This window comes from Vombatus ursinus, unplaced genomic scaffold (assembly GCF_900497805.2).
Source record: "Vombatus ursinus unplaced genomic scaffold, bare-nosed wombat genome assembly UNPS02014859.1, whole genome shotgun sequence".
In the NCBI taxonomy this organism is placed as follows: Eukaryota; Metazoa; Chordata; class Mammalia; order Diprotodontia; family Vombatidae; genus Vombatus; species Vombatus ursinus.
In genome coordinates, this window is record NW_020954637.1 from 3,959,429 (window position 1) to 3,972,007 (window position 12,579).

Consider the following 12,579-nt stretch of genomic DNA (forward strand, 5'->3'; position numbering starts at 1 on the left):
AACAGAACAACACAATCTGCCTTAATGTTATCCCTGTTCACACCACTAAGAGCATCATCCCTCCTGAGGAACCTCAAGAGGCAGTACCTAATCCATTAATCCATTCAGCCCCAGGACTCCACCCAGCCTAAACAGGCCAGAAGGACTGGCCCCAGAGTGAAAATTCAACCACAGTAACTGGCCTCAGGCTATTTTCTATCCTATCTAGCTATCCCCAAGAGCATCAGAGCATTTGTCCTGCTGCTCCTGGTCACTCCAATAGCCCACTTTCTACCTCTTATTCTTCTTCTGGGAATAATCATCAAATCAATAATTGAAATCATTGCTACTGAAAAGAAGATAACAATTTACTGCCCTGTGGCTGCATTCAAATTCTGGGACTACCTCAATCTAAATCTCCCTGTGATGGGGTTGGGATCTGGACCCCAGGAAGGAAAACCTTGGACTTTCCCACTAGGTCAAATCTCTGGCATTCACCTGAGGGTATAATCTCTTCAACGAGCCTTTCATTGTGGCTATACCCAATCTCCCAATTCTCTGTTACCCTTAACCTAGCCTAGCCCTCCAACATCTTACCTCCCTATGGCCATTTCCTACCCTTAGTCCTAGCTAGACTCCCATCTCCCTTGGCCATGACATCCAGGTCCCTGGCATTCTATTATCTCACTGTCCTAGCAAACTACTTGGCCACTCCTAGATCCCTCCCATAGTCTTTCTATATATAAGGTCCATCTTGTCTTCATTAAGGGGTTCAGGTTCTTACAATCTAGCCAATAGCTCACTAAATTTTCAGACTCCTTAAGACTCTGGCCAATATGACAATATGACAGATGTTCTAATAAACCTTGTCTTTTGCAGAAAGAAGGCTTGGGTCGAATTCTAAGCCTCAACACCTGGCCATCATTCCTTCTATATAAACTCTTTGAAGCCTGAGATTGTGAAACATGTATTAAACACCTAGTACACAGTAAGCATTTAATAGATTTTTGCTGATTAATTATGTTCAAGATACTGTCCTCAATATTTAAGGACAAAAAAATGAAAAGCTCCCATAAGGAGCTTAAATTCTAATAAGGAGAAAATTATGTACACAGAAGTATTCACTCACATTCACATACCCCATAATTTGTTCGGTCATTCTTCATGGTAGACACTGGCACAGGACTGCCCAGCATGGCATGCACACATCTGCACATGGCCCTCTTCCTGCCTCTCTCCCTCTCTCCCTTGCCCACCTCTGCTGGCTGGTTGTTGTCTTTCATGCTGGAAGAGAACTAAAATGACATCACTATGTTGTAGTCAAGTTACAGTGCCTCTGACTGTGGTTGATCAGACCAATACAAGCTTGGAAGGCTCTACCACAGCTCAGGCATAAATAGTTCACATGAACACATGGAGTGGAGATGTCTCTAAATTTTTGCATCTTTTCTTTTAACCTATTGCAATTCTGCTTTGCTCATAGAGCACAGCCTCTTCTTTGATATGGGCATGCCAGGGTGGGCAGTCCCTTGCCAGTGCCTCCCATGTCATGAAATCAATTTCAAAGTTCTTTAGAGAGACCTGGAGAGTGTACTTGTATTGCTTCTTCTGACCTCCCAACACGTGTTTGTCTTGTGTGAATTATCCATAAAATAGTCTTTTAGGAAAACATACGTCTGGCATTAAAATAACATTGCCAGTTCATTGAAGTTGCTCTCTCTGCAGTAGAGTTTGAATGCTTGGCAGTTCAGCTCAAGAAAGGACCTAAGTGTCTGGTACCTTATCTTGCCAGATGATCTTCAAAATCTTCCTAAGATAAGAGTCAATGGACTTCCTGAAAGCCATGAACAAAAAAAGAGCCTAGATATTTTATTTCAAGAAGTTATAAAGAAAAACTACCCAGATATCTTAGAACTAGAGGGCAAATTATGAAATGAAAGAATCTGCTGGTCACCTCCTGAAAGAAACCCCAGAATGATAACTGCCAGTAATATTATAGACAAAATCCAGATCTCTCAGGTCAAAAAAGATAATAATGCAACCAGCAGAAAAAATTCAAGTATTATGGAACCACAATCAGGATCACACAAACAATAAAACTGATAAGCCATTGGCTAATTTGATTAAAAAAAGAAAGAAAACCAAGTTATCAGAATCAAAAATGAGAAAAAGGTGAATTCACAACCAATAAAGCAGAAATAAAAGCTATTAGTGGAAGTTATTTTGTCCAACTATATGCCAAAAAATTTACAATCTAAATCAGAGGATCCCAAACTTAACTGGGCTACCGCCCTCTTTTCAAAAAAAAAAAATTACCAGTGCTGCCCTCCCCACCCCCACCCCCCCACCCCCAGGAAATCTACTTTCTTTAACCTTTAATATTTTTTTAAAATTTGTGTCATTTCAAAAAATACAATTTTTTAAATGATGCATCTTAAATTTAATAATTTATTATAAATTTATAGGTTTTTTCCTGCATTGAAATTTTGATCACGCAATATAGTGTCATGTAACTCATGAAACCCTATAGTATTGTAGTGTAAACAAGTCATTACATGCCCGTATTCCTGTCCTGCCAATGCATGCTGGACTTCCCCACAATGTGGGACATACTCACTTGCCAACATTTCTGTGTTAAGACCTGTTGGCAGACTTGACCACTGATCAGTTATAACTTGCATTTTGTGTGTTTATTTGGAAAATAATGTAATCACAACAATTTTAATTCTGTTACACAACAGATGAAACATGTAAGAATGGTTTTTCAAAATTTTCTTCTCTTCTTTCCTTATACTTCCACTGCCCAGTTATTTTTATTAAACACCTCCCAATTGCACCTGAGGCTACTACCCACCCCTCATCTTTCTACCACCTTCCAAGGGGCAATATCACCTACTTTGGTAACCTATGAATTCTAAACGAGATGGATGAATATTTATAAAAATATAAATTGCTCAGATGAGCAGAACAGGAAACAAAATATTTAAATAATTCTATCTTAAATAAAAGAAATTTAACATTCACTTTTATGAGATTTTGAGTTTCAAATTTTTTCCCCTTTCCTCCCCTCTCCCCTCCCCAAGATGGCATGCAATCTGATATAGGCTATACATGTACAATCATATTAAACATTATTAAAACTAAAAAAAAAGAAATGTTATTTTGCTAAAGTAAATGTATTTGATTTTCCCTTAAAAAAAAAAAAGAAATTTAACAAGCATTAAGTGAACTCTCTAAGAAAGAAAATCCAGGATGAGATAGATTTACAAGCAAATTCTGCCAAACATTTAAAAAACAATAAATTCCAATACTACATAAAATATTTTTTAAAATAGTGAAGGAAGGAGTCCTATCAAATTCTTTCTATGAAACAAATATAGTCCTCATTTCTAAACCAGGGAAAGTCAAAACAGAGAAATAAACTAAAGATGAATCTCCCTAATAGAAAATTTTCAATAAAGTATTAGCAAGAATATTCTAGCAATATATCACAAAGATCATACATTATAGCCAAATTGGATTTATACCAGGAATACAAGGTTGGTTCAATATTAGGAAAACTATAAGCATAATTGTCTTTAATTTTAATAACAAAAACGATAAAAATCATCTGATTTTTTCAGTAGACGCAGAAAAAACTTTTGACGTAATACAACACCCATTCCTGTTGAAAGCACACTAGAAAGCACAGAAATAAATGGAGTTTTTCTTAAAATGATAACAGGTATCTATCTAAAATCAAGAGCAAATTGTATCTGTAATAGCATAAACTAGAAGTCTTTCCGAGAAGCCTAGTGGGAAACAAAGATGTCCAATAACACTATTACTATTCAACATGTATTATACTAGAAATGTTAGCTATAGCAATAAAACAAGAAAAAGTAAAGGAAGGAATAAGGATAGGTAACAAATACACAAAACTCACTTTTTGCAGCTGAGATGATGGTTTACGTAGATAGCCAACATGGGCAGCCAGGTGGCATAGTGGATAGAGTGCTCGGCCTGAAGGCAGAAGGATTCATCTTTGTGAGTTCAAATCTGGCCTCAGACACTAGCTGTATGACCTTGGGTAAGTCACTTAACCCTGTTTGCCTTAGTTCCTCATCTGTAAAATGAGCTAGAGAAGGAAATGGCAAACCACTCCAGTATCTTTGTCAAGAAAACTCCAATTGGGTCACGAAGACTCCGAGACTGAAAAATGACTGAACAAAAACAGAGAATTAACTAAAAAAACTAATCAAAACAATGAACAACTTCAGCAAAGTTGCAGGATATAAAATAAACCCATGCAAATCATCAACATTTCTGTATCTTACCCAGCAGAAGACAGGAGAAATTCTATTTAAAATATAAAAGACATGGTAATCTACCTGCCAAGACATACCCAGGAACTATATGAACACAATTACAAAACATTCTTCACACAAATAGACACCTAAATAACTGAAGAAATACATTAGTATTTCTTATTTTACTTCTTATTTCTTATTTAATAGAACAAAAATGACAAAACTACCTAAATTAATTTACTTATTCAGTGCCATACCCTTAAAATTACCAAAGAATTACTTTATAGAGCTAGAAAAAATGACAAAACTCATCCAGAGGAACAAAAGGTTAGTATCAAAGAAATCAATGAAAAAAAATGGAAAGGAAGAGGGCCTAGCAGTATCAGATGGCAAACTTTACTACAAAGCTGTAATCATCAAAACCATTTGGTACTGGGTAAGAAATGACAGATTAGGTTCACAACATATAGAAGCAAATGAACATGGTAATTAGTGTTTGATAAACCCAAAGATTCCAGCTACTGGAGCAAGAACTCACTATTCAACAAAAACTGCTAGGAAAACTGGAAAGAAATCTGGCAGAAAGTAGGCATAGACCGACACCTCATACTGTATACCAAGATTAGCTCAAAATAGGTACATGATTAAAGGGTGATATCATTAGCACATTAATGGATCTGGGAAATTACCTTTCAAATCTATAGAAAGACGAAGAATTCTTGACCAAACAAAAGATAGAGAGGTTCCCAGGAGGCAAAATCAATAATTTTGATTACCTAAAATTTAAAAAGTTTTTGTACAAACAATTCCAATGCATCTAAAATTAGAGGGGAAAAAAAGCAGGAAAATGGCTCTTACCAACTCAAATGGGTAGGGAGCACAGATCAATCAATCTCCACCAAATAAAATAATTCCTAGAAGGGAAGCAGAAAGCTGGGAAACAATTTTTATAGTCAATGTCTCTGATAAAGGCCTCATCTCCAAAATATATAGAGAATTGAATCCAATTTATAAGAATAAAAGTCATTCTCCAATTGATAAATAGTCAAAGGATATGAACAGGCAGTTTTCAGATCAAGAAATTAAAGCTATCTATAGCTGAGAAAAAGTGCTCTAAATCACTATTTATTAGAGAATGCAAATTAAAACAACTCTGAGGTACCACATCACACCTATCAGATTGATTAACATGACAAAACAGGAAAATGATAAATGTTGGAGAAGATGTGGGAAAATTGGGACGCTAATGCATTGTTGGTGGAGTTGTGAACTGATCCAACCATTCTGGAGAGCAATTTGGAACTTTTCCCAAAGGGCTATAAAACTATGCATACCCTTTGACCCAGCAATACCACTTCTAGGTCTTTATCCCAAAGAGGTCATAAAAATGAGAAAAGTACCCACATGCACAAAAAAATTTATAGTAGTTTTTTTTTGTGGCTGCCAAGAATTGGAAATTAAGGGGGTGACCATCAGTTGTGTTATATGAATGTAATAGAATACTATTGTTCCATAAGAAATGATGACCAGGAGGATTTCAGAAAAACCTGGAAAAACTTACATGAACTGATGCTGAGTGAAGTGAGCAGAACCAGGAGAACATTGTACATAGTAACAACAACATTTGATGACCAACTTTGATAGACTTAACTCTTCTCAGCAATACAAGGATCTAAGACAATTCCAAAAGAATCATGATAGAAAATGCTATCCACCTCCACAGAAAGAACTAGGGAGTCTGAATGCAGATCAGAGCATGCTATTTTCTCTCTCTCTTCTTTTTTTTTTTTTGTTTCTTTTTTTTGTGGTTTTTCCCTTTGGTTCTAATTCTTCTTTACAACATAACTAATGTGGAAATGTATTTAAAATGATTGTATATGTATAGCCTATATTAAACTGCATTCCCTCTGAGGAGGGAAAGCAGAGGAAGGGAGAGAAAATTTAGAACTCAAAATCTTATAGAAGTGACTGTTGAAAACTAAAAAGAAATAAATAAAATTAAAAACAAAAAAGAAAAAGAGAAAAGAATTTCCATACAAAAGGGCTTTCAGACTTGGGTCACATATGCAAATTAACCCCTGGGGAAAAAAAGAAAAGAAAGACTAGAGTTCAAAAAGAAGGATCTTTGTTGAGTTCAAATCCGGCCTCAGACACTTGACACTTACTAGCCATGTGACCCTGGGTAAGTCACTTAACCCTGATTGCATCACCAAAAAAAAAAAAAAATGGAAAGATCTTTGTTACTGAGTATACTAGGGCTTCATAAACTGTAGCCAATGAATTTGTTTTAAAAATATTTTGATAACCATATTTCAATATAATTGATTTCCTTTGTAATCTTATGTACTTTATATTATGCATTTAAAAATATGATTCTGAGAAGGGGTCCAAAAGTTTTACTAGATTGCCAAAGGGGGCCATGACAGAAAAAAAATTAAGAACTTCTGGCTGATATGATACATGTGGGTTCAATTGATTACTTATAATCAGCACCTATCACTAAATACAATTTACACTTGGATCCCCTTTGGATTCTTTATCTGTAGTTACCTTCCTATTAAAGCTACCAATTTACTAGTAGTGACTATAACTAAAGCCACCTCTTTTATTATTTCCCTTTTATTATTTACATGCAAATTCAGACTTAAATGCCCAAACAGTTTTCTAAAAGGGACCTTTACATGATACCCAACTAAACCCCACATAGACAAAGAAGATAGGGGAATTTTGTGATGGGGGAGGGCATCAACAGCTAGGAGATTGGGAAACCACCTTCATGTTGAAGGTGGTATATGAGCTGAGCCTTGAAGGGAGCTAGGCATTCTGGGTGGTGGAGGTAAAAGGAGGAGCATTCCAGACCTGGAGACAGCTTTGTACAATAGAAGGTGGAATGGAGTGTTTAGGTTATAGCAGTTAGGTCACTTGGACTGGAACCTGGAATGTGAGAAGAATGTTATTACTGCCTGGAACAGGAGAGAGGAGTCAGGTTGTGAAAGGCCCTAAAGGCCAACCAGAAGAGTTTGCATTTTATCCTAGAGGCAAGTGGGAACCCTGGGGGCTAAGGTCACACTGGCTTTTTAGGTATTATCAGTTTGAAATGGGTATGGAAGATGGAATGGAAAGGGAAGAAACTGGAGAAAGGAAACCTATAATCCAGATGAAAAGTAATGAGGGCTTCTATTCCAGCAAAGGCTGAGGGTGAGTGGAGAGTAGGGTAATAATAACAATAATAATAGTAGTGAGCATTTATATTGGAAAGGGCTTTACTAAGTCAGTCAATAAGCATTTATTAAACACCTGCTTTGGGCCAGGCATTGTATTAAAGTAGTGAGTGTTGAAATTTAGGGGTTAGGGGTGCTGGGACCCCAAAATCACAACACCCAGGTCCTGCCCAAAAGAATTTGACTCAAGTTCTCTTTCAGCCAAAGACAAGGTTTATTAGAACATTTTTCTTATTGGGCAGACTTAAAGACTCTAAGCATTTGTACGGCTAGTACAAGCCAACTAGATTTTAAGAATCTGAGCCCCTCAATGGAGAAAATATGGACCTTATATACAGAAAGACTGTGGGAGAGATCTAGGGATCCAAGGGAGAATGGAGACTAGATAGGATTAAGGGTGGGAAGTGGCCAGGGGCAACTGGGAGGTAACAGAACACAATGAAAGGCCAGTTGATAGGATTTCAGCCTCAGGTGAATGCCAGAGATTTGGCCAGGTGGGAAAGTTCAGGGTTTTTCCTTTTTGGAGTTCAGATCCCAAAGATACGGTCTTTTCCTTTTAGGGGTTCAGGTCCCCATCCCCATCAGTGGGGATGCCAAGGAAGGCAAAAGAGAATCACTTCTAACAAGGAGCTCTCATTCTAATGGAAGAGACAACAGGCAAAAACTCATGTACAAACAAGACAGACACAGGATAAACTGGAGAAAATTAAAGTTGATTAATTGGAGAAAATCAAAATCAAAATTTCACACCTTTTCACTAAGGGGCATCATGAGGAAAGGCTTCTTGTAGAGGTGGTATTTTAGATGGGATTTGATGGAAGCCAGGAAGCTGAGATGAGGAGGAAGAGCATTCCAGGCACGGAGGGCAGCCAGAGAATGCTCTGAGCTGAGATACGGAATACCTTGATTGGGTAACAGAAAGAAGACAGGTATCACTTGACCTGGAGTAAAGGTTAAATAGACCAGAAAGGAGTGGGGTGAAGGACAAAGTTTAGAAGGGCTTTGAACATCAAACAGAGTATTTTATTTTTGATCCTGGAGGTGATAGGGAGCCAATGGCATTTGAGGAGTGGAGTGACATGGTCAGACTTGCACTTTGGGAAGATGACTTTAACAAGTCAAGTGGAAGATGGCCTGGAATGGGGAAAGACTTGCAGCCAGACCAGCTAATAGGCATGAGGTGATGAGGGCCTGAACCAGGGTGGTAGCAGTATCAGAGAGAAGGGGTCCTATGTGAATATGACAACTTGTGGTAACAGATATTAGATAGACGTTCTTCTGACCCTCATGTTAAAGATAAGAAACTGAGACAGAGGTTGAGTGACTTGCTCAGGGTCACACAGCTAGTGTTTGAGGCTGAATTTGAACTTGGGTCTTCATGACTCCAGGTGTAACACCCAGGGTTCTGGGTCTTGATACAGTCAGCATAATGCCATCTCCAAATAGGAGCACCTGGACAATCTCCCCATAGATAAAGAATCCCTTTTCCATTTACTCTTGCCCAAGGACTTTGATCAATAATGACAATAGTGCACCATATGTTCTATGTCTTAGTGTTGATGGCCGAAGAATCACTGAGCAAAGTTTTCTTGTGATTACAGCAAACAATGATTTTGGGAGTGACCTGTGAGGCATTTTGTTGGAGGAGTCTTAAACTTTTACACCCTCAACCCAAATGCTGTAATATAATTTAATTTCTACCAATAAATGGGAAATACAGGAATCTGTTGTAATCTCTATACATAGCAGTCAAATGTGTGCCTATGAAAATGTAATCTGTGGTAAAGAATCATGTTCAAAAGTCTCCTTGTCTCTTTCACTTTCACCCTGAGATCTGACTGCTTGGCCTAGAACTCAAGAGGATCAGATTCAGAAAAGTGCCATAGATAAAATATTCAGTGCAATACTTTCTGTGGTAGCAAAAAACTGGTAACAAAATGGGATTTCCATTCATTGGGGATGGGCTGACCAAATGTGGTCTATGAAATGGAATATTCTTGTGCTGTAAGAAACAATGAATAGGAGGATTTCAGGGAAGCATGGAAAAATTTGTATGAACAGATTCTGAGTTAAGAAAAACCTGAAAGGCAATACACAATCACTGATGAATGAAAGAACACTTGACTGGGTTACAAAAACAAATGTCAAGAAAGTCTCTGCCTTCAAGGAGATGACATTTTATTAGAAGGATAACACAGCAGAATGGTAGCCAGGGAAGGGTATTTTTGGTTTAGAAAGTCGCAGAGATAGTGAAAGGAGACATAAGATTCACACATCCCTTCCAGGAGTAATAGCAGTGTTGATTTGATCATACAGAACTGGAAAGGGAGGGTAGAGTGAGAAAATAACCAGGGATTAAAGGATGTTTGGGCCCATCTGAAATAGGGGGCCCCAATCAGACCAGTAAGAAGAAGGTGGGAGGGTCGGGGAGGCACGTGTTGTGGAGATTAAAGGGGTAAATCCAAAGGCTATGGTTTGATTGGGGGGAAGTGTTCATTGATGAAAATAATGTAAACAAACCCCAAAATACCAAGATGAAACCACTTTTGCTTCAGAAGAAGAAATTGAAAAGGGATGGGGCACTGGGGAATATGAGTACAGAATTTTGCATACATGGTCAGACGTGGTTGCTTTACTATTTCTATGCTTAAGAGTTTTTCTGTTACAAGATTCATTGGTGAGGTGTGTGAGGGGGCAGGATTAGATGAGGTGATATGTATTTGAAGTGACTGATATATTTTTAAATTATCAATAAAACTTTTTTTTTTAGAAACAGCTTATTCCTATCTCATTTTCATCAAGTGTGTCGTTAGGGGGTGTGGGGGGGGAGACTGAGAACATTCTCAAAAACATTTTATACAATGTAAGTAATAAGCAAGCATTTGTGCCCGATTCTATATCAAGAGAGCAACGGAAATACAAAGGGAAATAGGCAAGTTTGGTTCCTGAAGCAACTTACATTCTAACCCAGGAGACAATACACAAATACAAAGATACAAGGTAACCTTAATGGTACGGAGGCTACTAGCAACTGGAGGGGGTGGGGGTGGGGAATCAGGAAACATTCAAGTAGAAGAGAGTATTTGAGCTGAAAGTTGAAGGAAATCTAGGATTCCAGAGACTGAGGACGAGGAGTGTATTTTAGACATGGAGGATGGCCAGTACAAAGCCATAGAGATAACAAATAGAAGGTTGTGTGTGAGGGTCAGGCAGTAGGCCACGCAGTTCATGGAGAGGAGTGATTTATATAATCCCTGAAAAGGGAGAATGGAGCCCAGGATTTTGTATTTAAATGCCAAACAGAATTCTGTATTTCATCCTAGATATAATGAGGAATTACTGGACTTTATTGAGGAGGATGGCACATAGACCTTCATTTGGGAAAATTACTTTGGCAATAATGTAGAAGATAGATTGGAGTTCAGGAGAGTGGAGGCAGGAAGACCACTTAGGAGGTTATAGCAATAGTCAGGAAAGGATAAGTATTTCCTGGAGGCGAGAAGTAGCACTAGGTGTGGGAGAAGGTTTGTTAAGTCTATTATGAATGGGGAATTACAAAAGAGGTGAACACGAGTAAAAGGTGGTTTGTTCAGAAATGTTAGGTAAAAAATAAAAAGAACTTGGGTTAGCCCTAGAGCCCACAGATAACCCATTTTACTCCGCTGGATAGCCTCAGGTCAAAAGAAAAGCAGAAAGATCCTTTGCAATAGGGTAGTGCCCCCCCTCCCCAGGGGTGGAGAACCTGCGGCCTCGGGGCCACTTGTGGCCCTCGAGGCCCTCAAGTGCGGCCCTTTGACTGAATCCAAACTTCACAAAACAAATCCCCTTTCCAGAAGAATGGGCCAACATTGACTGGCAACATCACCTGCCTACTCCTATAGATCACACCGTATCTCTATTTAAAAATCTGTGTAAATCATTTCTTGGGTTGAGAAGCGCAGTGATGGGAGATAAATCTAAGGTTGGGTCGGGAATGATTGTTGTAGAGGTCGGAATAGCCGACAAGCTGTGCGACCCTCTGTGAGCCTCAGTTTCCTTATCTGTAAAATAGGGCTTGGGGGTCAGTCGGTCTCTAAGATATCTTTCCAAACAGAACATTAAATGAGATTGTGATAAATGAGCTTTCCCGGAGACCTTCGTGGAAGGGCTGGAGGTGAAGGACAGGACTAAAAGCAACAGTTTAGAGCAAGGATGAGGGGAACCGAGGCTTCAAAGAGTAGTCTGGGGATGCGCTGAGGTACCACCCACGTCGCCCTGAGACAGATGCACCAGAAGAGAGATGGCGATGTCATTCTGTCATTCTGACTCAATCATGAAGAGAAAGGACACGGGATAGGAGGTGGGCCAGAAGAGCCTTCCGAAACTACATCTCCCAGCACGCACCATGCCCTTGGGTGGGGGGAGTGTCGGATCCTGTAGCAAAGAATCCTGGGAACTGTAGTCCACCCTGTAAAGCCGGCAGACTATATTTGCCTCCAGGTGAGGCTAATCCTTTCAAAGGTGGGATGAAAGAGGGCTAGTAACACTAGACCGCCAGATGTGGCTCCAAGTTCATGGGCGGTTCCTCCCCCAACCCCCTGCGGGTGTGCGCCTCCTAGACAAAGAAGTATGGGGGAAGAAGAAGAAGCAAAAACAAACAGCCTCAAACCCACACCAGCTCCTGGAGGTTGGGAGGGAACGCTCTCTACTCCCATCGTCTCTCCCTGAGAGAAGGGAAGGGACTCGATCTGGGCGGAACGAGCCTCGGCAGCCCAGTCCTCAAGACTATTTAGCCGTGGGGAGGCGGCGGGGGCCAGTGATCTGTCTGCGCAGGCGCGCGAAGGACGCGCCGGACGCTTCGGGAGAGCGCACGCGCCGCGGCGGGGAGTAAACGTCCAACGTCCGGGCGCGGGGGGTGTCGGGTTGCGTCGCGTCGCGTCGCGTCGCGGTGGGCGCAGGGCTGGGCTGGGCTGGGCCCGGGCTGTGCAGGCGGCGGTGTCGGCGGCGGCAGTGGCGACTGAGGGGCAGGGCGCGGTGCGTGCGGGTGGCAGCAGGCTCAAGCAGCGGCCCGTCCCTTCTCGCTAGCGGGCGGCGACGACCGCGGGTCCACC